Below are 26,286 nucleotides of genomic sequence, written 5' to 3'. Positions count from 1 at the left end.
GAAAAATAAATGTGTGCCAACTTCTGCAGAATCCAATTCATAGTTAAGTTCTACTGCATCCCAACACTGCTCCCCAGAATACACAAACCTTTCTAAGCCACACAGAATTCTCAGCTTTGTTCTGTAACAGATTTACAAGTTTTACCTGCTTGTTATGTGTAAATAAATGTCCCTATGGGTGCACCATAGTTAACAAATACTTGCATCTTTCACAATTTCAAAGCTAAAACAAAGTAATATTTCATTTTTTCTGAAAAATAAGGGACAATAGATAAAAATATCCCAGTGTAATACTCCTGTAAACTTCTGACTGTTCATGCTGCTTAATATTACAGAAGTCAAGAACAGAGACTATGTGAGGGACCCTTGGGAGGGGAGAAGTTAGATTCACTGTCTTTCTAATAATTCCCTATGTGAAAAGAACTCTAGCCCTTGCCAACAGACTAGTCCCAACTGGCTTTATGCTAGGGTTGTGTTTATTCAAGTGTTCTCCTTTATGAAGGAAAAACTTGGCTTTATTTCAAGGTAAAGAAAAAAAACCTCCAAGCAGCAAAATATTTTAAGGACAGATGTCTGATCTTGAAACAGCAGCTAACAAAGCCAGAATATATCTGTGCAATAAATACTTACTCATTAGCCCTCTCTTTCAACTGCATGTATTTCTTTTTATCCATGATGTAGCTCACAAAAAGGTAGCACGGAATACAGTGTTCTCTGTTATCTCCTGGGACAACTTTAATTAATTTCTTTAATTCTAATAAATCTGAAATTCAACAACAAGTGTTTGGGGGATTTTTTCCCCTCCAGGGGTTTAATTATGTCTGTTACACTCAGAACTGTGCTACCAAGAGCTGTGAGGTGCATGGCCCCAGCAGCAGGACCCAGGAACTCAATACCTCGGGAATCTCCTCTGAACCCAAGGACCACCACGACCTGTGCTTCATCCTGCACTGCTCACTGACACTTGGCTCATGTCCTTCCTCTCCACCTTGGCGTACCCACCTTGGAGACTACTTGACCTGATACAATTTCATGCCCAAAGAAAGAAAGAAATACAAGCAGAGCTGGTAACTATAGTAATGGCTAATATTTTCAAGTGCTTTCCTATAGTATCCCTGTTGCTTTTAGATTGTTATAGCTCTGCCAAAAGTTAACAACCCACACTGAAAATTTCCTTGCCAGAGACTTGAAACAAGCCGAACATTTATTTTCAAAGAAAATAAATAGCAAAAATAATTTGGCTTTTTTTTCCCCCAAAACCTAGGATTAAATAAAATTGTGTGTTTTGCAAATATTTTTAAAAGAACTTATGACTGGTTTACTCAGAAATGTTTGTTCTTTTCTTTTTAAGATTAGGGGCTCAAAATTGGCAAGGAGACTGAGACAGTATCAAGGATGTGATCCTTTCTCTTATGAAAAGATGCCAATGTCTAGTCAAGATTCAAAGCCCTGACTATCACCATGGCATCTGGTCAACACACAAGTTAGGGACTGGCCAGTACAACACTGAAAAACTCCTGGTCACACTGTGCATGCTCCAGAGTTTCAGGTAAGTTCCAGCCTCAGCCTACAAATGGGTACTGCCATGCCAGAACACACGGCCAGGGCGTGATGAGGACAGAGACCCGCTGGAGCACAGTGTACAGCAGACATGTTTGCCCAGCACAGAAGAGGACAAAAGAGAAGATGAGTCATTTACAGCCAGAACCTGCAGAAACTGGACCAAGAATCCTAAGTCTTAACACTTCAGCTGTTCGGCAAACAGTTGATATCCAGTGGCTTTTTATCTAATGACTGCTGGTCTTCATGAGAGTCAAGGTGATTTCCTGATGAAACCTCTCTGAGGAGCAGGAGTTTGCAGCTTTCCTTCTCTAAAAATAAAGGAAGCTTTTATGACTGTTCTAAATACCTGAAAATGACAATATTCAGGTGTACCTCTCAGTAAGCTCTCAGACTCTCTTTATCCTACCTCCCAAACTCTGTATAAATTTCCAAGGTCAGCCAGAGGTGCAGAGATGTTACCAACACTGCACCCATAGTAAGGAGGTGGGATGGTACCACCAGCAGGTAAGAAACATCTATTCTTTGTAAGAAAATTCTACATATCTTATTGAAAGGTCAGGCTTACCACTTGGGTAGGTGTTCCATAAATGCTCTTTTGGCCCAAGGCATGGTGAAGGGGAATAGGCAGTTCCAAGTCCAGACCTCAGAATCTGAGTTCCAACCGGGGCATAGTGCAAGCAAGCAGAGCTCTGGTTCTTGACTGCTCATGCTCATTTTTACAACAAGTTCTCATGGTCATCCCAGGACTGCTCCTGAGGCTGCACAGCCACGCTCGTGCTCCACAACGGCACCAGGCCAAGGCCTGACAGAGGAGGTTTAGAGGCACCTACTGTGGCCTGACCTCAGTCCTCCCCTGAGGAAACATTCCAGCTCTTTAAATACCAGAAAGTCATAAACAGCCCATGGGAGGAAATGGGATCACCACAATTCCACCTTCAGGCTGCCTACGTATATCCAACACCTCTGTCCCCTCTGTGGTATAATTAAGTCACAACCTGCAAAGTCATCCTAATACTCTGGAGGAAGGCACTGAATCCAATATTCTCCCTTACCCTGAGCTGAAAGTGACACCCCCAAGACATGATGAAGTAAAAATTAACAGGTTTTGGCCTTGGGCAAAAAGAACATTTATGGAATGCCTAACCAAGTAACCCCTCTCTCCTTTGATGGAGGAATTATCAAGCACTGACATCCTGCAGCAACAAGAACTGAGCTGTTCTTTCAAGAAACTCATATCAACAATGGGAGGTAATTTCCTAGCTTGACTTCTACACTAAAAACTGGAAGCTATTGTATTTATCATGCTAACAGCAAAGCACATGCATCTTTTTCCTAGCACTGCTGTTCTTAGAATGTACAATCCATCTGTTAGTAAATGAGCTCGGCCTCAGGGATTATGTAATATTCTCACTCTCTCACTGTACGGCCCCAATTACACACAATTGCAGTTTCAGTTGTACTGTAGACATTTCAAAATCTCTCACTCCAAAGTACCAGCAAACTCACTGATGTAATTTAATTATTACACATTATTTGTGCCAAGACATGACAGTTTGGATTAATCAGTCTGCTCATCCTTGATCCCCAGCAAAATGACAAAAACAACTTTTCTAGGGCTCTTACTCTTTCAGCTTATTCTTTCTATTCAATGAAGTGCATTACAGGAAGCCAAAGTAACATGGCATTTTTATTCAAGCCACATTTAGGCTCTTGCTGGAAATAAATACAAATTTTCCTCTGGCTGTAAACTGAGGATTTTCTTCCATTTAATTCTGCCCTTTTAAAATTTATTACTCTGCCAGTGAGTGCTTTTCGAATAGAAAACTCTTCATTTCTTTCACTTAGTTCTATGTACCTGCTGTCTCTTGCAGGCAAAAACATTACTTTGTGAGTGCTGTGAAGGATTTGAGTTCCATTCCTTTTTCAATCCTGCGTGCTTTCCTCCAGTCTTTTCTCTCTACTTTATCACTCAAGTATCTGTTTTTTCATAGCAGGGGGTAGGGAGAGAGAAATGATGAATAGTGTTGTGCTTAGCCTCCTAAATACTTTATCTGGGCACTGAACTCAACAGTAATTCTGCTACTTCATTTCTTGGAAAAAACCCACATATTTTCCAATCAGGCAAATTCTGTGGAAAAAATGTAGCACTTTTCCAGAATATAATTCAGCAACAGCTAATGAGATGTGTGTCCCACCTACCTCCATTTCCCAGTGTCTCTGGAGTGGGATTTACTGAACTGGTCCAACACAACCAGCAGGCACTCTGACTAATATTTGCTTTGGTATAGCAATTTCAACTGTCCAATGCAAACACCAGTGCCCATCACAGTATGAACAGTGCAAATTCTTTGACAACCAGCCAGACACCCCAGACAACTGTTCTCCTGCCCAAGACTGTTCTGATTGCTCTGTCTTCTAGAAGCCCACAGCCCAAAAGCTCTGAAATAATTTTTATGCTATTCAACAAAATAGAATTAAAAATCTATTTTGAGCACATTTATTCATCTAAGCTTTTATGGTACATACAGTTGATTAGGTTTCTGTATGCTTATCAGATTCTACCTTGCATATGACTTCTCTCTGAATTTGAAATAGTATTCAATTCTTTAGAAATACTATTTTACTATTCTCCTAAAAATCTAGTGTGCATCGCCATACAATCACTGGCCAACTAAAGGAACACAACAGTATCAGGTATGAAGAACAGCAAGTTATGACTACAGTGGAGACTTGCTCTGAAGAAGGCCCTGAATGAGGTCTTCAGGACTGAGCCCTAACTCAAGAGTGTGTCCCAAATAAGCAGCAGTTAAAATAGAAATGTCATAGATGTGTGTACAGTAACAACAACAACTATACTACATCCCAGAAAAATATCCTGACATACACATTTCAGGGCTTACAAATGCAATTAGGCTGCCCAAATGGATGTCACAAGCTATCTAATACTGGTATTTCATAAATACCTTAATAATTAGTCACTGTAAAAATAAGACTAACTACAGCATGAATTTATACAACTGAGAAAAACCCCACATCTGAATGATTTCCTCATTCCAGTCCTGCAGTATGTCCAGACTCATTTCACACACACACACACACAAACAGAGACACAAACACAAAAAAGCAAATTAAACTCTCTCTTTACCCTAGCACAAAGCAGTATGAAACAACTAACTGCAAAAGCAGGGAAGTACAGTGTCAATAAAAGTTCTGGCAAACTTAGATTGTTCCAATTAGAGACACTGCCAAAAGCTATACGGAAAGAGCCAACAAAATACCAATGGCAAGCAAGGAAAGAGCCAGCCAAGCCAACACACTGTTTGGTTTCCCATCCGAGGAAGGAGAGAAGGAAGAGAGGTGAATTTCCACCTGGAACAAATACATTAAATAGTCCAGAGCACAGAATTCTGGCAGCTGTATTTGCTGTTATACTGAATCAATATCCTGATCAAATTTGGCAACACTCAGGCAATCATCTGTTTTCTGCATTCACCCCTATGTAAATATCCAAGAAGCACAGCTCTATCCTCGGCAATGGAGGAGCTTGTATGCACTGAGGAGGAGAATTCTGCAGTCTTAGGGGAGCCATAACAGTGAGGGTTTCCCAGCAGCTCTCTGCAATAGGAAGTGGAGGGATCCAAACTTTCTCTCGAAAGTTTGTGAGCATCGTGCAGTGTGCATGCAGAACCATGCACAAGTAACCATGTGCAGTTTCAGCAATTCTATTACACAGCAAACTGATCACAGTGCACAAAGCAGCTGTGACTGAAAAGGGCAATGATACATGAAGCATGCGCCATTGAAAAATGTGTGCAATAATACAACAAAGAAACCTGCAACAAACTTGAGATGAAATACAATACAAGCACAAAGGAATAAAAAAGGGGGAAATTAATTAATTAAACCGTACTATTACACAAAGAAAGCAAAGAGATGTCCTTGAAATCAACTGGAAGTCAATAAAATAAATTCCAACTCCTTCATGAGTCCTAAGATTGCCTTAAGTCAGCTAGATCATTATAAGGAGAAGTACTAAAATGCAAGTAATGCTTTCAAAAACGTTAACAGTACAATTCCACACAACCTGAACCTTTACTTCTCCAAGACTGACCTGAACAAAACAGTCCATCAGAACAGTTTCATTTCACATAACTTTGGAACTGGAGAGTCACGGGATAACGCCCTCCCTAATCTTTAAAATAATAAGGACACACTATCAAATTGTGGAATATCCCCTTGTACCAAAATACCTGAAGGGCTATATAAATTGCTGTCAAAAAGGTGTTGTCAATTTGCTGAAAACCAATGCTCTAATCAGTTATTTTATTATCCAACATGTGTCTGCAGCCATGTTATACAGGCAACTTATTGCATAAGAATAAATATATTCCCATATGAACATTCCAGACTGCATTTATACTGCTTACATCTACATTTAACATCCATATCATTAGCATATAAAATATAATACTTGAAAAAATTGCCTGATAGTTCAGTACAAATGAAACTCCAGAGCTGAAACAAAAGACTGATAGTACAATGTTGTTTTAATAAAACTTACTGTAAGTGGAAACTACTTAAAGTGCATAAAGGAAGGAAAATTATATTACATAATACTAACAAACTGTATTTTAGTGACGACAGAATAGCTGTGAAATTATAGCAGATTGCAAAGACATCAGTGCTGGCTGAGGAAAAACAGTCAAAAGGTAAAGCAATCAACTGAAACTTTAGTAATCAGATTAACAGAGGATATAATGAGGGAATTTAACAAGCAAGCAGATTGCACAGACTAGTCTGCATTCTGATGCCAATTGATGGCTGACGAGTCGTTCTATTCCTATGAAGAATTTTGAACCATTTTTCATTAGATTACAGTTATGTCTAGAGAATACACTGTACAAAAAAAAGTTAAAAAAGCATTTTATTGAAATATTCCAAGAGACACTAAGACATAGAGCATTGTCACAATACTTGCAGACATAAAGCCATAACACTGACTGACATCTTCAGAATTACACACGAGTCTATGTACAGAATTGTACCAAAAATATTCAGATTGATTTGGATGAAAATATATATGAGCTCCAGAACAAACAGCCAAGCAACAGTTTAAAAAAAAAGGCCTGTGCTGCTAACAAAGGACACTGTTCATTACAATCCAATTGAGAAACACGATGTTCATGTCCAGATCAGACAGCCCAGCTCTGCACTCTGGCAGGAGCAGGAGGGCTGGGTGTTACAGCCGGTCACCTTCACCCCTCCTGCTCCTGCTGCAGCAACAGGCACAACTGTTGCCATGAAGTTACCCTGAACAAGAATAGGAGACAATGCCCTGCAACTCTTCTTTGGATTGAGGGAGCAAGTTGATGAGTTGAAAAGCCATTCCTAACTATCTATAAGGTTAGACAAGACCTGCCAAAAACCCCAAGTCCTCCTCACGAAGCAAGAGCCAAGCCAGGAGACAGAGTGAGGACTGGAGAGGGCACTCCATGCACAAAAGTGATTCCAGCCAAAGTACCTGGATAAATACGTCTTGGTGCTTCAGAGTGGATGGGGGTGTGTCAGTGCCCGTGGTAAAATCAACGTGACTTGAGACTGAACCACAAAAAACACTGACAAAAGCCACTGTACAGTTCTATCACCTTAATTTCCAGAGATAAGTAGGCGAAGGTCCATACTAAGCCATATTTTCTTGTTAATTTTACCCTTACAAAACCTCTATTTGCTGGATAAATTTGGAAAGCTTCTTTCTAGAATTCTAAAACTTTTCCTTATCTTTAATGAATCTGAAAATCCATTATTACTCACAAGTTAGCCATCAGTTCTAAACCAAACCATCAATAGAAAATAGTTTTCCTGGCTCTGTTAAAAGCTGGTAATGGCTTAAAACTGTTAATTGGAAAGAGACCATATTATTATAACACCAACTACAAACGTAATTCCTGATTTTTATAAAAAAATCACTAAATATATGGAAGACACATGACAACTTGAAGTACAGACTATTTTTTAATGCCAGATTGAGAAGAGGGCTTGCATGTAAGAACAATGTGTAAGTGTAAGCAAATGCAAACAACTGAACCATTTACATCAGGAATTAAACTAATTGCAATTTAAAATAATTAAATTAAGAATTAAAATGCATTTACATCCTTAGGTATAGTATTCTGACATTAAATCAATCACTACTTCAGTCTTGCCAAAGTATGACCATACAAAGTGTCTCACCTACCCTCATTCTACTTGCTGCTCATTTTAAAATGTGTTATCTCACATTTCTGAGTTTTGTCAGGACTATGGAAGAGTCCTGATTTTAAGGCTGTGGATTAACAGATCATTTTTCAAGACCTGTCCTCTCAGTTTGCAGAATTGACTGCACGTCTTATTTGTTTTGTCTGGCAAGCACTGCTGAGTATTAATCTTTGCTTCCTGAACAGTAAGGCCCATTGACTGAGAGATGTGGTTGGCCTGATATCCTCATTCTTTATGGAAATCTAATTTAGCTTTAAAAATAGATTTCACTCTTTTGGTTCTCTTTGTAACATAGTTTAAAAACAATGGGTGTGTTATGTAAAAGTGACAACTCAAAGATAACCCAATCACTACTAGTGGAGGTAATTACAAGAAACTTTCAGTTTAAATGTCTTTGTTTTGTCATTTCACACTGATAAAGCACAGTAGTGCTTCTAGTAATGACAGTTGCAATGTGAGGTACTTCTTCCTTGGAAAATTCTGCCTGACAGTTATAAAATTGCCAGACCTCTGCAGGCCTGGTCCAGATGAGTTTCTGCCAGTGTCCCTCCTGCTCAAGAAGTGAAGGTGAGTGAGCTGTGTAGTAGTGGGGACCATTGTACCTGTCAGACTACCAAGATGGCATGCTAGGAATAAAGATTCTCTGATCCAACACTGGTGCTGAATAAATTGCCTGAAGTGCAAACTAACATGAAGCAGAGCCAGAAGTTTCCACTCCTCAGTGCTCTGTACATGAAGCAGAGCCAAGAGTTTCCACCACTGTATGCTCTGCAGCATAAGACCAAATAGATATTCAAGCCCACAGCTAACAGGACAGGAGGAAAAGTAATTCTCTGCTCCTTCCCTAGACTGAGCAGGATCAATGACCAGGAAATTCAAAGAGCTTATGCAAGGAGCACAGACTTGCAAAATGTAGGCAGAGGAAATTTTATGAAGACCACAGAATGAAGGCCATTATATATTCATCATATTACATTTAAAATACTTCCTTTCTGAAGAACTTAGCCCTAATTGCAACTACCATTTCATATGAAGCTGTAAACAAAGTCACTACATGATGTTTCTTACTGTATATTTGTTAAAAATTTCCAGGTGTAGATTAGAATTCAAAAAAAGCATTATTTAAGTCAGTTGGTGCCTTTGTAATAATTAGCTTCCAAAAAATTATTTATATAATTCTGGATACAATGCATGCTATCTCGGTATAAAAGAAAGTTGTATCATAGTGAGCTTTAGAAATACGATGCTAGAACTAAAAAAGAGCCTGAATATTCTACTTTATACCCTAGAGGAAAATTTGCAGCACTTTGAAGTTCTAGCACAAAATTTTCAAAGCGTGCCTAACCTTAACAAAGAGTCTGGGTGATGCTCACCGTATAAAAGGAACAATGAAATTTGTAGGGCTGAAGAAACTATCCGTGGTTTAGGATCCAGCCCTTGCATCCCCTCTCTACAGTCCTGGATGGCTCCAGACCTCCCTGGCAGACTTCCCTTCCTCCCAGCCTGGCCACAGATCCACCGCAGGGTTTCTAGCCAGAGGCAGCGTTTCAGGATGCCAGGGTTCACAACATGAGGTTTCATCAAGGTTTCCCTGTTCCGTTTCCACATTCCTTTACTTTCTCCAGTGCTATGCAGAACACCATAGATTAGAGCTACTGTGGTACCTCATCTAACCACCAAGGGAGCAGATAAAGTGATCCTAGAAAAGCAAACACGCCTGTGCAATTCCCATCAACCACCACCTTGGCCCAAAGAAACATTTCAACAGGCCACATTTATGACATGCTCAGCCTCTCCGAGCAGGAAAGCATAAAACCTAGATCCACAGGAAAAATTCCTCACATCCTGTTCAGAGTGGAATTCCTCAATTCCATTATACAATTACTAGGGAGGTGCTACTGCTACATTTTTGTTATGTAAGTAGTCCAGGCTTGCTTCTCCAGTGTCTCTCATTTTGACTGGACACAAGCGCAAGGGAAAAGGGGGTGTAACACACTAATATTCTTATTTGTCCATATTTAGTACTTATTCTGCACTGTTGTGCACAAACTAGACACTCATCTGGGCATATGCTACCTGGGAGCAAACACTGTGATGAAGAAAACTGTTCTAACTGCATTTTACTGGAGAAGATTTTAAAACCTGTTGTAAGCAGTTAGTAATTTTAAGATGGACTTTTTGTATATTTATTGTATTGTATAAGTAAACAGAATTTTCCTGGACTTGGTTCAAGGTTTTTATATTTGTGGTATTTGTTTTAAATTTAAAGCAAGAAAAAGCAAGTACACTGCTGTATTTCACAGAACATCTATTCTGTTACCACATGACAAAAACACCAACCATACTAATAATTACTCTAATTCACTGAAGAGTATTTCTTTAAACTTGGCAGTGCAGTACAAAGAATTCCAAATGTAATTCTTAACATCCTCAGTCCAAAATACTGGCAGAGTTTAGAAGTCAGGCTTTCTCAAAAGGAATATTTTTAACTTCAGCACTAACGGGGCTGAAATTATTGTAGAAAAAAGTGTATTTCCTTTTTCCTTCAAACACCCACCGCCTTCTGCGCAATTCAGCCCAAGGCTATAGAAAACTTTATGTTCTAAGTTTGGTGATCCAAATCCTTCAGTCTGTACTTGGGCTAAACTCCCGCTGAAGTCAGTGAAGTCAGTGGGAGTTCTGCCTGGGCAAGAACCACTGGGTTTGGCTCAGAACATCCACAGCTCTGTAAGCTGAGGAGACTGCGAGTGAAAGTCATGGCTGTATGTAAGTAGCTCATTTTTCTAGCCATGAAGATCATAAATCACTTTACAACACAAAAACATAGAATGGTTTGGGTTGGAAAGGACCTTGAAGATGATCCAGTTGAAACCCCTGTGCCATAAGCAGGGACGCCTTCCACTATCCCAAGCCTCATCCAACCTGGCCTTGAGCACTTGCAGGAACAGGGCATCCACAGCTTCTCTGAGCACCTGTGAGAGTGTTCAACCACCCTCACTGGGAAGAGCGTCTCTCTTATATCTAATCTAAACTTACCTTAATATACCAGTGAGCACCCTAATAATTTCAGATTACTTACATTAGGTTATAGAACACATATGACAAAAGGAAGAGAGAAAGGCTTGTATGGCCATTGATAGAGTTAAGTGGCAAGGATGACACTAACTCTGTGTGCAGTCACTGCTTTTCAGTACAACTTCTAACACAGCAATCACGAGAAAATATCTGGGACCTAAAATAAAAGCTTCTCTGCAAAAAGGCAGGCAATGATTACTTAAAGCTGCCTCTCTGCTTAGAGCTGTGTATCTCATGAGTGCAAGCTCTGCTCAAAACCTCATCAATAGTTGTCCTATTTGCAACTCATGAGAATAATGACAACTTATGAGAATCTTTTCTTCAGTATGTCCCATAGCCCCTCTAGAAAATTTAGGTTCAGAGAAATGCTTCATCGAAAATACAACACTTTGCTATTTTATAGACATAGTATCACAGATGTGACATGTCCTTTCTGGGTCTTCAAGGCATCTCAGTATGCTTGCACTGGCCTGCATTAGTATATTTTCTCTCACACATGCACTCTGTGTGAACTTGGTCTGTGTTCTCAGATTTACACAGCCCTAAACACACCCAGTGTTGTGAGAAAACAGATGTGGAGGTAAAGAGGGAAAACTACTCCATACAGAAGGGAGACAATTAAAATGAATTAAAAATCATTTGCAATGAAGCATTATTTGATTAAACCCATCTAAGCCACTCTTTGACATTCCACAGAACTGCATTTTAAGTATTGTCCTTAATTTTTAAATTTTCTGTATGTTTTCCTTCCCTCTCCTTTTTAGCTTCCTTTAAGTTTAGATTCAAATTCATAAGTAGGTTTTCAACCTACATAAACTCAAATTTTGATATATGAACTGAATACTTCTACTTAACTTGAGCTTAAGACCTTGGTAAGACTGAATGACATGCCACTATCAAAATAATCTAACATTTGCAGTTCTTTCATCAATTTTCTCTGTTCTGCACCTGTAAGAAACCAAGAAAAACCATTCTCAACAGTGCATCAACAACACACTTTATTTTCCAAAAGACTTATGTCAGGTTTACCTGAAAGAAGCCAACAAACACATCTGAGACAGAAGCCATGTGTGATAATTTGTTATGCCACTCTTCTACTTACCTAAAAATGTGGGCAAAGGCAAGCAAAAAATGCAATTTGTAAAATCGGTGGTCCTGCAAATGGATTAGCAGGCACAGTTAGCAAACACAAAAGCAGTGAGGATGGAATTTATCTTGGAGATTAACACTGAGGTATCACCTTGTGCCACTTCACACAGTGTTGGTTTAAACCTCTGTGGCACTTTCCTCCTTTTCTTTCAGGCAAGAGTGCTGAACTATTCTGCAGCAGATATTCCCATCAATTGCATCTCCCGCTGTTTTAAAACCAGTAGAGGAACTAAACTCTCCCTGTTGTTGATGCAGATCAGTGCATTTCAGAAGGGACAGAGGATAACAACAGGAAACAAGTCAGAGGACAAATAAATATTGCTACTTAAGCCTTCTACAAAACTGGAAAACACTAACTCTTCAAATAAAAAATACATGCTGTTCAACCAGTCTGCCATGATAGATCTTAGGAAGACACAGACAGTTTTATGGTCTTATAAGTGTTCTTTGCTGAAAGGGAAACTTGGAAGCAATAAAGCATTTTCTTACAACTGAAGCCTGACCACAACTGCTGCCAATTCAACAGTAAACTGACTTCAGCTATGTGAAGTCAAATGGTTTCAGCTTCACCACTACAGGGAAACCAACTCTTGTAGCCTGGCACAACCACTATCTGGAAATGTGCCATGACTGTGCATTGAGTTAAGCTCCAGACAGACTGTAAGGGCTGAACTTTAAACCATTTGTATTTGTAATGTACACAAATAAATTTATGGCTGCATAAAAACTGTCATGCTTCAGGGATTAACCTGTAATAACCTCTCCTGCTATGTTAACAAAGACATTTAAAATCTGCCTCTCCAAGTTACACAGGATTCAGGTTAATGAAGGCAATTCAAAAAGAAATTTTAGGGCCTCATTATATCTAATAAGGGATTAGTGACACCAGCAATTTTTAAGACCATTTGTGGACACTTTGATGCTGCCCTGTGGCTTGGGACTCCCTCATTTTACCTCAGGATTCCCAGATGAACCTAAGTTTGGCAAGGGGAATAGAACATCACAGAAGTGAATGGCATGGAGGACTTGAAAATGGAAATACTTTTCAGAGTGTCATGACATACAGTTTCCTTGTAGGCATTCTACCATCTAACAGTTTTGTCTATTCCTATTTAATAGATGAGAAAAGGTCTGTCCTCATGAGGCAGAGTTTACAAGGAAGAGTATCTACAGCTGAGCAATGTTCTGTGATCCTACCATAGCTAAAAACCCAACCATAAGTTTCCTACTTCTTAAGCTAAGCAAAGAAAAGATAAGAAACATATTGGCAGAACAGAAACTAGTCAGTGGGAAGTTTTAAGACCTGACCAGTTTCAAACACCCTGGAAACTAGCTTTTCTAGGCATTTGTGACAGGCACCACAGTTTTTGAGAACAGGAGATAAAGTAGGAGAAAGGGATCCTATTAGAACTCCATCAGGAACACCTGACAGCACAAGGCCATCTTACCTCTGTTAGAACATCCATAGAGAAATTGTTCTCAATGTCACAACATCAGAAAAGCTTTATTAGAGATATTTCATTAACCAGACAATAGAGGATCCCTATGGTACAAGGCAATACATGACAATGCTACAAGGGTCAGCCTGTGCCATCAAAACTGAAGCAGCTGCAGAAATGAATGTAAGCACAGAGGCAACTAAAGCTGGCAAAACAATTCTGATGACATTCCAAATCAGAAAAAAAACATCCCAAAATATCTGAAGGTTTCCTTTTCTCTTAGTTACTATTGCAAACCTCATGATCTTACACATTTTCTGGGAAATTGTCAAATATTCAGACTATCCAACTTTTTCAGTTTTCTTTCCAAACAAAAAAGAGTATTCCTAAATTTAGCTACTTATCCCTAAACCTTCAAGGACAGAAGGAAATATAACAGGAAGGAAAATGGAAATTGTCATAAGATCATAAGAGAAGGTGACCTGAAACAAGAACTTGGACATCCTTACCCGTAAGGACAATTCAAATCTTATACTCCAATACAACTACTAAAGCTTCTATTTTTTTTTTTCTGTCTAGCCAAAACAGTAAAAATACCAGGAAGAAAATTTAGTTACATTTTTTAGAGATTCAAGGACATGAAATGTAGTTCGATTCCTGATGAGAAATGATAAGGTTTCCTCAGTTTCCATTTTATCTGAAGAAGTTCACCAAACCCAGAGTAGAAACCAATCTACAGGATAGATATAAAAGTAGAAAAATAAAACCAAAATCCAAGACAACTCCAGCCACTCAACTGGCAATCCAGACATGCATCTGATCATGTTGTGCAAGTGCTGATGTGACCTCACAAACTGGGGTGTGTGGCTGGGCTTTTTGCAGCCGCCAAGGAGACACACCATGGCTGCAATCCACTATAAATGGTGTCTGCCTAACTGAGCAGCAATACTACATTACATTTTCTATCCACAAGATGCCATAAAATGCAGTTAAAATTGCAGTTCATGTTCACTTGTCTCAGGGACACAATGAATACTGTTATTGGCACAATGTTATTGACACACTTTGTCAATAACAAGTCATAGAAAAATGAGCTAAAAACTCAATTCTTTGTCTGAGTCAGGAAGTATTTTTAAAATGCTATATTGTGCTGAAAGAAAAGAGACCATTGAGACACAATGATTGCATTTATATGTACATGTGAATCCATTGGTAAGCATCATTGTGATCCTCTGAAGCAGCCCAGCAATGGTGTCTCAGAGGTAATTGTACGATAATTAGCTGTAATTATCAGGTAATTATCGTACAATTATTTCAGATTGGATAAAAATTAACTCCCTCTTCATATCTCTAAGTTTGATAATACAGTGAGTGAATAATGTATTAAAAGTGCTAAGTGATCTCTGAGACAAAGGCTTAATATTCTCGTAGATTCAAAGCAAATAATGGCAGATGTTATTAAAAATTTTTATCATTAAAATGTAATTTAATAAATAGATGCATAAAAATCAGAGACTTATTTAGCTGCAGGACTTTTACACATGAAAGAGGGACAGCATGTCTGCTGAATTTTAGCTCTAAAATTTAAAAGGGCTTGCACGGAATTTAGTAAGCTCTTACTATTTTTAGAATAGTCCCACACCAGATGTTTTTTTCATTCCTTATGTTGCAGGATACAACATTTATTTCCACATCCTCCCCACCAATGCACTTACAACTCAGCCATTGTACAGATATTTGTACAATGCACATAGGTAAATTTGCATGCAATCAAGGCAGCAGGATTTGGCTGATGACATCTTTCCTAAATCTTCAGTCACTGAGATCAAAACCCTAATAATGACAGTTTTAAATCAGTGACCATTTGGCTTTCAAAATCTTTATCTGAGCCAAGAGTTCACCTTGACATTCCCAGTGCTGATTCTCCATTTGCTTCCCTGCAGTGTCTCCCTAACGAAGTCTCCAGTAGTTTCCACAAGGCTGATTGTTTTTCAGGTCATTTCCTTACTTTCTTTGGCCAAATCCTCCTAAAGCAAACAATGTTTTAACAGCATTCACTTCTTACTTTCTAAAATTTTGCCAAACTGCTTAAGATGAAGTAGAAATTTGCTTCTGACTTGAAGCAGAAGTAGGAGCATTTTCTAGCACCATAAATTTGTTCTCCAAGAACTATCTTGTCCTCACAGGAAGATAAGAAGTTGTGTGAATTTTAACTTGCTCACTAGGCATTTCCAGCCTTCTCTTCAACAGAGGGAAGAACCCAAAACTTGAAACTTGAGTGAGAACAGCGCTATAGTACTACTGGAATTTGTACTTGCAAGTTCTGTAGTGTTTATTCTTCACTAAAATACAGCTTCACCAGGTCCTTAATGCTTGTCTAGAAACAGCTGCAGATGTTAACTTTTGATCTCCTCTGATCTCAATCAATTCTTAAAATGAACGACTGCCTATACAGCTGGAGCTACACCAACTGCCATTCCTTCCAAGGACTAATGGACTTCTGTGCATCAATACTGGCTTCTGACAACATGGGAAAATGTATTAGATTTTTTCAAGTAACTCCCACTTTTTCAGTGCACTGAATGTCTTATAAACAGATATTTAGAGATTCTTCTTTCCTAAAACTGCCTTTGGGGAATTCATAAAAGAACTAGATGGTTCATTTGTCACAAGTAGAAATTACTGCAGTGAGAATGACAAAATTGAAAGATGCCAAATGACTCAAATGTATCCACTACTAAAGCAAAAATGATGGACAGGAAAAGCCCACACTTAAGAAATAACATTGATTAACACCTTTAAAATAGTGTGACAGTTGGGTAATTTGTCAGAAGCGAGAACAAAGAAGAAACTAGAATTGTACTTGAGAGGTTCCCTCAAAACCTCTCAGTATTGACACAGCCATGCAGAGGGAGATTAGTACCTCTAAAACTTTTTCATTTCTTCTGAACAAGTCATTATGACTATTTACCTTAAACTGACTCCTAAGCATGGTTTTACTTAGTTATTAACCATATTTACATGGTTAGAAACCCATTTCCATTATTACAAAATAAAGCATAATGGCATTAGTTCTTACTCCCAGTATTTCTCACTCTCATCTGAAAATCAGAAGTGGTGGTCATTCAGAAAGAAGAGGCAGGACACAAGCCAGCTTCTGCATGGCCTAAGTGGAGCTAATCCCCAATAGCCACACTGTGGCAGCTGGATGCATTAGGAGTTTTCTTAATTTCACTACCACAATACTGCAGTCATTTTGCTTTGCTTTAGCTTTGTTCATTCCCTGAACCATAATAAAGTAGCTGAAGAAATATTTCTATCCTTGTGTTGATCCTTCCTAATTTCTGGTTTCTTCGGTAATGCACTGTTCATAACCAATAGCCAAGCACCCCAAAAAACATAACCCATTACAAGTATTTGTTATATGCTCTGCCAGGGATCCTCAGGATAACACTGAAGAGTTAACCTTGAAGTACTGAAGCATCACCTGAATACTCAAAATTTCCAAAAGGATGAGATGCAGGCACAGAGCAAATGACACTGTTACCACCTCATGTCATGAGCAGAGTACATGTGAGCAATCCTCAATGGCACGGGCACCATGCACTCATCACCTCTGTGTCACCTGGGCACTATGCACTCACCACCTCTGTCACCTGGGCACCTGCACTCACCACCTCTGTGTCACCTGGGCACCATGCACTCACCACCTCTGTCACCTGGGCACCTGCACTCACCACCTCTGTGTCACCTGGGCACCTGCACTCACCACCTCTGTGTCACCTGGGCACCATGCACTCACCACCTCTGTGTCACCTGGGCACCTGCACTCACCACCTCTGTGTCACCTGGGCACCATTCACTCACCACCTCTGTGTCACCTGGGCACCATGCACTCACCACCTCTGTGTCACCTGGGCACCTGCACTCACCACCTCTGTCACCCGGGCACCATGCACTCATCACCTCTGTGTCACCTGGGCACTATGTACCTATTACCTCCTCTCTTCAGTTCCTCCACAGTTCCTCCACAGCACCAAGAGAATCTGTGCCTGAGGTTATCTCTATCAAAATATTTAAGGAAATGTTTAAAGAAATAGTCTTCAGTTTAATGCATTGACTCCAACAAGATAATTCTGCCATTTCAGCAAGAATCTTCCATTTAATGAGGAAATAAGAAAAGTTATTTATATAGTTAGTCTGTGTCCTTGTGCTTTTCTAGAGGATACTGGCTCATAGTTAACAACATCAAAACACTTGGTGCCCCTGGCTAGAATGCTTCACTATCACCTGCTCATTCGAGCACTAAATAAATCTCAGTTTTCAAGTACTTACAAGCAAGAGTCCAGCACGTGTTTCAGACATTCTGCTCATGTACAGATGTTAATGTATCCTCCACACACCAAATGTTATCAAATGTGGCTTTGTTGTCTCTGCAGCAGTTATTTAAAGCTCATTTGAAATGTATAGTGAAATAACTACGTTAATAGAAAGATCTTTCCTCAGAGGGGATGATTTCTTATGGTAAATCTATTAACTGTTTGGGATCAAAATGCAACATTTCCACATGCTTTCACCATTGCTTCTGTCATTTCAATTTCCAAGGTGCAAGGAGACAATTTTATATTAAATACCAAGCTTCCCACTACATTATCATCTACCTGTGATATCAGTCAGCACTTTTTCAAAAAACAGCTTAAAAAAAAAACCTTTTCATTTTGATTAAGAATTTGAATAACAAAAGGATTTGTCTTGAAGTCAAAAATGTTTGAGGATTTATTCTCATCATCATGACATTTAGGGAAGAAATCTCATGAAATATGGAAGTAAACATATTTCTGCTTCATATTAACTGCTTCAGTAAAAAGCAGTTATGGTTGGAGGATTAATTTATTGACTTCTAATTCACCTCATTCTCCTGTTACTGCCAAATAGGTAGGAGTGGAAATTTGTCAAAAACTTCTGTCTCTTGATAAAACCTCCCTCACAACCCACATACTGGGAAAATAATACCTGTAACCCATGAAGAAACAGATCAACAGCTTCAGGCAATGACATACACAGGCAAACCTTTAATTTAATACTCTCTCATGCTTCACTTTCATGTGTCTCATTTAGCAGGGCTCTTTAAAGAGAAGCAATGTAGCTGTTGTCAGTGATATAATTGCTGTGTTGGTGCCCTTGGGTCCCTACACACCAGTGAAGGATGATTGATCCCTGCTGCTGTTGTTTTGGCTGCCATTAACAGCAAGTGATACTGAAGGAAAAATGGAGAAAGCTACAGATCAAGTAAGGACAGGGATCTGTATCCCATACCAGTCCCTTCTGCCCACGGTCTTTCCACCATGCACTGAGTATCTGCTTTATGTTCCTGATGGCTGCACAAGTGCCCCCAGCTCTGGACTTAGAGGCTCTGAGCAGCAGCTCAGTGAGCAGTGCCAGTAACCCACCTCCAGCAGTGTGCCTCCAGGAAAGCTGGCAGCAAAATCCCATTTTGACCTTTAACAGCAAAGCATTTGTTGAGTTACTCAGCAGAGTCTCTTTTGTGCGCCAGGTCTCCCTTCCAGAAAGGCCAGGGAATTCTAATAATCAGCTTGTCTCCCTGAAATGGGTACATCATCCACAGGCAGAACCTAACAGTGCTGGAACAAATGCAAGATAATCTCACAGGCTGGGGGGAGCGGGAAGTGTTTTAAGAAGTGATATCACTTAAAGGCAACCACCAGGAGTTTACAAGAATTTCCATTCTTTTAATTAAAGATTTTATGAGTCTTGGAACACATTCCTGTGCCCTATTATACATCAGAGCACTTAAAAAATTCAGAGCCTTATAAAATTGCCATAAAGAGATAGGAAAACCAAGGGTGACTTTAGAAGAAAAACCTATTGATACAATGACTGTTATGATTTACAAAACAATTAGTGTAACTTATTTTACTTACTATATCTTTATTTCCTCCTTTTCTGTTGTTTGTAGCTACCTTTCCATACATTCTAATATTAGCTACCTGCCTTCTAAATTCATTGCTCCATTTATATGCTCAGCATGTTTGGAACAAATATTAAAATCCTCAGAAAGGAGCTAAATTCACTGTGCCAGAAGAAAATGCATTTACAGGGATAAAAATATATTCACTAGAATTCCATTTTAAGAGAATTATTACTTCAAAAAGCAAAGGTGAAAAAAAAATCAAGCAAATCAAAAGAATGGATACTGATAATGAAATATTATTAAGGAAAGTATTTTGTAAACTATTAGTTTCTAGGGAAAATAGTATTTCCAGGTGTAAAATTCATGGTAGACTCATTTAAACATATGTCTATCTAATAAGCAATCCAACAAGTTTCTGGAACTGCTTTCAAGAAAATGGTCTATGAACCATGTCTCAGAAACAAATTAGCTCATTCATCACACGTAACCATTTCTTTGGTAATGACTTAATGAATTTAGCTTCTCTGTGCTAGGACTGAGCATGATGCTGTAATTACTGTGGGAATTACTGCAGCCCTCAATCCATCTTTTAGATGTTTATGGCATGGAACATGAGGCTCAGCACAGCCTGAACCAGAGCCCAAAGCCAAATGACTTTGGATCTAGAGGACTACTAGGGAAGTACCCTTACAGACTTTGGTCAGTGCACACCACTCTGCTGGGACTGCAGTCCTGTCTTTTCCACAAGGGATACACCATACAGGAAGAACTAATGCCATACAGAAATCCTGAGAATACAATTGGAAGAACATTTATTCCCCCTAATCACACAGGGTAAAAGAACACGGCTGGAGTAATTTTGCTAGAATGTAATTAACTCTAAAGGGAGCATTCTACTACACCAAGTTTACACCAGAGTTTTCAAAGCAAACCAGGGTTGTACTACTAATACTGCACTTGAGACAGACAATAAAACTGGGGAGACTGAGGCAACAATGTCAGAGGTCAAATAAACATGTACTGTGGTACTTACACCAATACATAGAGCAGATTCTTATAATTTGGCCAAGGCTGTGGATATTTACTTGACAGGATTATTTTTCAACTATTGTATGTCTCACTTTCAGATGTTTTACTGGTGATGTCAGCAGTTACTGCAATATGTAGTTTTTTTTTTCTAATCAGGTAATTTTAAAGTAAATCCAAATAACTTTCTTTTATGTATGCTAAATAAATAATTGGTTCAATCCCGCCTTAGTTACCAGTCCACAAATGTTCTCAAACATTCTCATGCTTCATAAACAGAAGGGTTAAGGGTGATGTTTTATGGGAAAGTAACAGTCAAGGTGATGTATCAATTTCTCAGGAGAATCAATGGAAAGCCTACTAACCTTGGCCTGCAAATGGAAACACTCAGGTACATAGATGAGGAATTATTTTCACCTGTATGTCAGTGGGAGAAATGATGTTTTCTTATATGCTGGCCCTGTGTAAGCCAGAGCTGGAAATGCTTGTTTTATTGGGCCCCATCAGGAGCTCCCTACCCATGACTGAAGGTGTGGCATCAGCTCAACTTGATCCTGGAGACTGAGAGACTGAGTAGACACAACTTAACTGGTTCATCTCCTGGCCATACAGAGTTTCTTTGAGACAGTGCTCAGATATAAAACCATTCATGTGCTAGAAAGGCTGATTTTTCAAGCATATGTAAAAGTTGTTCTTACTGATAATGTTTTGAGCCTCCAAATTGTATTTTACCTATGTGGTCCAGGAATTTAAAAATAACAGCTGTAGAACAGCACAACCCCCCAGGACTATCATAAGGATAAAAAAAAATTGGAGATGACAAAATTCACAGATACAACAGTCATTATGGCCAGTCCAGTATGCAGGTAAGCTACAGCTGAATGCAATAAATGAAGACCACCAACAACCATGCAGCATAAGCACTGCCATGTTCATTCTCCATGCTGCCCTTTCACAGAAGTGGCCAAAATCGCATTAGCTGCTGCAGGAGTGACCTGCTGGGGAGCTCCCTGCCTCTTCACAAGTGCAGCAGCTCTGACCACAGAACACCGGGAGATTCCACTGAGTAAGGTTAGAAATTTTACTGCAGTAAGCCTCAGGAAAGAGAGCTCCTCCTTGACAAGAGAACAGTCAGTCAAGAGTGTCAAAAGGACCATGACCTCAAGGTGTTTGGGGGCTTTTGTGGTATGTTTGGTTTGGTTTTTTTTATGGTAATCTTCCTTCTTGCTTGAGCAAGATCAACAAGGGAGAGCTCCATTCATATTGTACCACACAGAAATAAGTAACAACACTGAGCTGAACACTGAATTGTTCACTGGGATGAACACTGAGTTATTTCTTGCAATGGGTTGCATTTGTGCAGAGGGGATTGTGTCACCTGACCCTGTTCAGTGAATGATCTTTTAAAATGCCGTTAAGTTTGCTTTGCCTTTCTGGTTCCTGTGGACAAGCTACACACACGGCAGACAGGCCAAGCAGAGTGGAGGTGCAAATGAACAGGAGACATGGCAATAAGCTCCCTTTGCACTCCTGTCTGTTTATTCCTGGTCTTGCAACTTGGGACACTGTGTAGAACAACTGCTCTGTTGGTTGGCCCACAAGCCACAGATGAGAAACCAGCAGTGTCTGCAGCACACCAAGAATCTCACTCACAGGCTCCCTTTACTCATTTCAGAGGGTGGAGTGTGACTTTTTCACCCTCTTTATGCCCGAATTCCAAAGGGAAGCATTTCACATCTGTGAAATTTATTTATAATAAAAAATATATTAAAACAACTCTTAAGGACACTGTTTAGTATCCTCTACACTTCATACTGCTCTACTTTATGAAGAAAGCTGAGCAGCATCTAGTATTCAATACTCTGAAGCTGAACAGCATCTACCATTTAAACAAAACTTTTGCTTCTATAAACAGCTTGATTAATGTGGCAAAACATGCTGCTATCTGAACTACTACTACTCAAGGACTGAAAAGAATTAGGTATCCTAAAACCTGTTCCTGTTCACTTAAACATGCTGAAAGTTCTGTTTTAAGTCATATATTATGTATTTTGATGATTAGTCAGATTATGATTACTTATCACATTAAAATACAGATCAAATCAACACAGAAGTTATATGTGAGGCTTCCTTCCCATCGTCCACATATTTTGTCAGCTAGACCAATGGTTCTTTTTAAAACTAATAGAAAACAATTCAAACCAAACTCAGAATGGTACAATTTGGTTTTGCTTTATTGCTGAGAAGGCCAGGCTGGTGACTTTGGAACATTTGCACAGCTTCACTGACACCTGTACTGAGGCAGACAGGGCTGACAGTACTGATTTATGGTCAATTTTTATGGGATTAAAGAAGCTACTAAAATGGGAAAATTCAGCTGAATCAACTAAAATCTCAAGGCATGTGAAATTCTCAAATGCAAATATCTGACAAATACTCTGAGAAAACAGATTTTAAAAGGCTACCTGCTTTTGAGTGAAGAATAATGACAGACTTAGGAATACCTGAAAATACAGGGATGGGCTATTCCTCAGGAAAACTCCCTGCTTGCTCAAAGATTTCTCAAGCCAAATGTATCTAATCAAACCAACGATTTTCCTGTTAGAGCTGATTCCAAACCACCAGATGAAAGAAATGAGAAGGAGGAAAGCTTGATTAAGCATTGTTTTGCTAGGAGTTCAGCGTATTCATTTGCTGAGAAGCACACACACACAAGCTCTGGGCTCGGCCATACAAATGTGGTGCAAGTTGCAAATCTCTATAACCTTATTTCCTTCCTGGATGGAAAAGTGATGCAATGCAGTTTCACTGACTTCATGCCAAGTCATGCCTTAAATCAACAACAAATGAAAAGCAGAACATAATCATACACACACTAGAACAAGTGTTAGGGGTTCCTTAAGAATTATATGGGAAAACACATACTACTTGAATGTTTGTTATTTTCTGTTTCTTGAACAGATAAAGTTCTGCAGCATTAAAAAACAGACAAAACAAGCTGGCAAGAAAAGCAACTTCCCATTGACTTCATAATCTATCAAAACCTGACATTTTTATGAGCAGAACTTTTAAAAATACATATCTATAAATCAATTAAAATATTCAGAGAAGTATACAAAACAGTTCAAAGAACACAAAACGACAATTCAGGTTCCTTTAAAAAATGGCTTCCCACTTTTTTTCCTCTGTCTTCAATTCACTGTCAACCACAGGAAAAATTTTTACTGAGTAATTTCCTAGAGAAATAATATTTATGTAGCCAAGGTTCTGCAGCTGGAGCAGGGAAATGCACAAGATTATCGGGTGGTCTCTTACAATACAGGACAAAGAAATATTATATTAATAACAGCAGATGGTGTATATATTTATTATGAAATTTCCAAAATTAGGCATATGAACATAATAAAGGAGAAAATTTCTCACTACTTCTGCTAAAATCTACAACCTAAAATTCACTGATAAAGCAACAGGCCAATTTTTTATATTCTGCCTGCTGTATTAGCTGAAAAACTAAGAAAAACAGTCGAGTTTAAAGTAATTGGCATATGGATCATAGTGCTAAAACATTCCACATTGCACTTTTACAGCAGAAATTAATTTCCAGGTAAGAACACAGCATTGCTTTTATTTTACTTGCTAACGAGGATAATTGGCAGGCAGCACTGCTGCTGCTCTAGATTTGTTCTTTATATGGATCTCTGAAGACCACATGTGCATGCAGTGGTGACAGAAATATTTTCCATATGAGCCACCACAGATTTTAAGGTCCCTCAGTCTGAACAAGGTGAGTCCATCTATCATTTTCTGTGCTCCATAACAATCAACCAGGAAGTTAAAAACTTCTGTGACAACTAGAGGGCAATGATCAGCTTCCAGTTGCTCTGATCATCAAACCATTTAAATTTGTTGAGACATTGCTGAAAATCTTTCCCTGCTTTAACTAGATCAAAGGCAGCACAAGATTTCACTAAGAGACATTTTCTTGAAACAAAGCTGTTACAGATTCTCTTATTAAAACACCCTGAAAGCAAAATAAACTTTATTTCTAGACACGTGAGCCACAGGGAGTGTCAACCACACAGTGCTGGACAAGGTGTTTTTTCCAGTTCACTTCCACCTTTACCAGGGAAAGTAATTGATCTGGACTTCATTAGGATACTATTAAGTTATGACAGTACCAATAAAGCTTTAAAGCAGAATCACTGTTTTCAGAAGATTTACTTAAGGAGGGTATATTTATGGAACAAAATTATCCAATGATTTGTTTAAAATGCTCAGCTACACATCCCATCTCAGGTAGAGCGAGGCAGAATGAGTATCAAATGTGTTTTTTGCAAGTAATTTCATTAGATGGAATATTTTATATCAAATAGTGCCACGCCTGCTAAGTTATTTCCTAAATGGCAAAAGAGTAGCAGAAAATTTCTGCTTTGGTATGAAATAAGTACTTGATGACAAACTGCTCCAATGAGGACAAAAATCTGGAAAATGGCTCTTCATAAATCAAGCAGCAACTTTTTAAAGCATATAAAGAGCTGTTCTATTCCACTGTTGAAGATTTAGGAATTAGGAATATTAGGCACATAAAGTCCTTCTTTGATTATACGATATAGAGTTTTTTAAAAATCAAGTTCTTTCTGCCCTGCCCCAGACTAAACATTACATGTATTTGCACAAAAAGAATGTTATTAAAGTAATGAAGCCTGGAGTTTTTACATGCTCACATCCCCAAAATATATCCTGTGCAAAAACTTTTTCACTAGCGCACATTTTTGCAGAAAATATGAACAAAACAATACCATCTACTGCTGCAGAGTATCATATTTCTCTGTATGTTAGTAAAGAAAAATTCACAAATTAGTAATTTCTCATAGAAAGCGTATTGTATATCAAATCCAGAGAAGTTAAGTTTCAAACTATTCTCCTATAGTACCATTTGGCTTCTGCACACAAAAAGAAAAATAAACCAAACCGACCCAAAGCAAAAAAGCAAACAAAAATCCCCCGACAAAACAAACCCCAAATCTAAACCAAAGCAAAAGCTTTTTACACAACACAAACAACACAATTCTAAAATGTCTAACAGCATAAAAATCCTTTACAGTCCATCTTAACAGATACGAAGGAAATGCAACTGTGACAAGACGATTTTTGACAAGACATTGTACTTTGCTTACCTCACCCCCAGGTCTTGCTAACATTGCTGTTTGAAAGCAGAGCAACGTTAGTATCAGGTAGCTGACAAACATTATTACCCAAAGTTAGAGCTACCCTGGAGGAGCAAACCCTCTGCCAAGTACTAACAGCTAGCAGATGCACTTGTGTCTCAGGATCACAGCCCTGAGCTCTTGTAGGTACGAGTCTGTCTCCCTCTCCCCCTTTCTCTCGCACTCACGGTCCGACCAGGAGCTTTGCTCTCAGCCACTGCTCTGAAGACAACTGGTAAGTTGATCTCTTCATGTAATGACTTCTCCCTGCTGGGGGAGGGGGCTCGGCCAGCACTGAGCTGGGGGGCTGCAGTCAGTACGAAGCAAAGAAGGGGAGGGACAGAAATGGTCACTGCCAAGTTATGCATCTGCTGTGATTCATGGAACAAGCTAAACGGTAACCTTTAATGCACGAGGAGCTTTGGCAAAGCGTTATTGACTTAGGCAGGCATGATTGGAGAAACAGGCTAAAGCTGCTGCAAGAGATGCCTGTTGATGGTTAGACGGCATGTGCTACTTAAAGGTACAGCACCTCCTTTTATTAACAAGTTTATAATACATAGATCACAACTTAAAACCTAACCAGGAAGCAGCCGACGGTTTTACAGTCAGCCCTACACCAGCACACTCCTGCAACCCG

The 26,286-nt window shown here is 39.0% G+C and overlaps 1 protein-coding gene across 6 annotated transcripts in view; it reads right to left on the bottom strand.

The window, feature by feature from the left end:
* Positions 1-26,286, bottom strand: part of THSD4 (thrombospondin type 1 domain containing 4) — a 255,165-nt gene that overhangs the window by 66,016 nt on the left and 162,863 nt on the right. Inside the window, exons 1-2 of one of the 6 annotated variants that reach the window (XR_014616470.1) lie at positions 25,835-25,869; positions 25,617-25,642 (exon numbers count right to left, since the gene is read on the bottom strand). The exons of 4 other annotated variants lie outside the window; for them this stretch is intronic. The gene's annotated coding sequence lies outside the window, so the exon portion shown is untranslated. Of the gene's footprint in view, positions 1-25,616; positions 25,870-26,286 lie in introns of those variants that run through there. One more of the 6 variants, XR_014616471.1, reaches the window with a different exon arrangement.

Source organism: Fringilla coelebs, assembly GCF_963513975.1.
Source record: "Fringilla coelebs genome assembly, chromosome: 12".
NCBI classification, from domain to species: domain Eukaryota; kingdom Metazoa; phylum Chordata; class Aves; order Passeriformes; family Fringillidae; genus Fringilla; species Fringilla coelebs.
The sequence above is the reverse complement of the archived record's forward strand: the minus strand, read 5'-3'. Positions and strand labels throughout refer to the sequence as shown.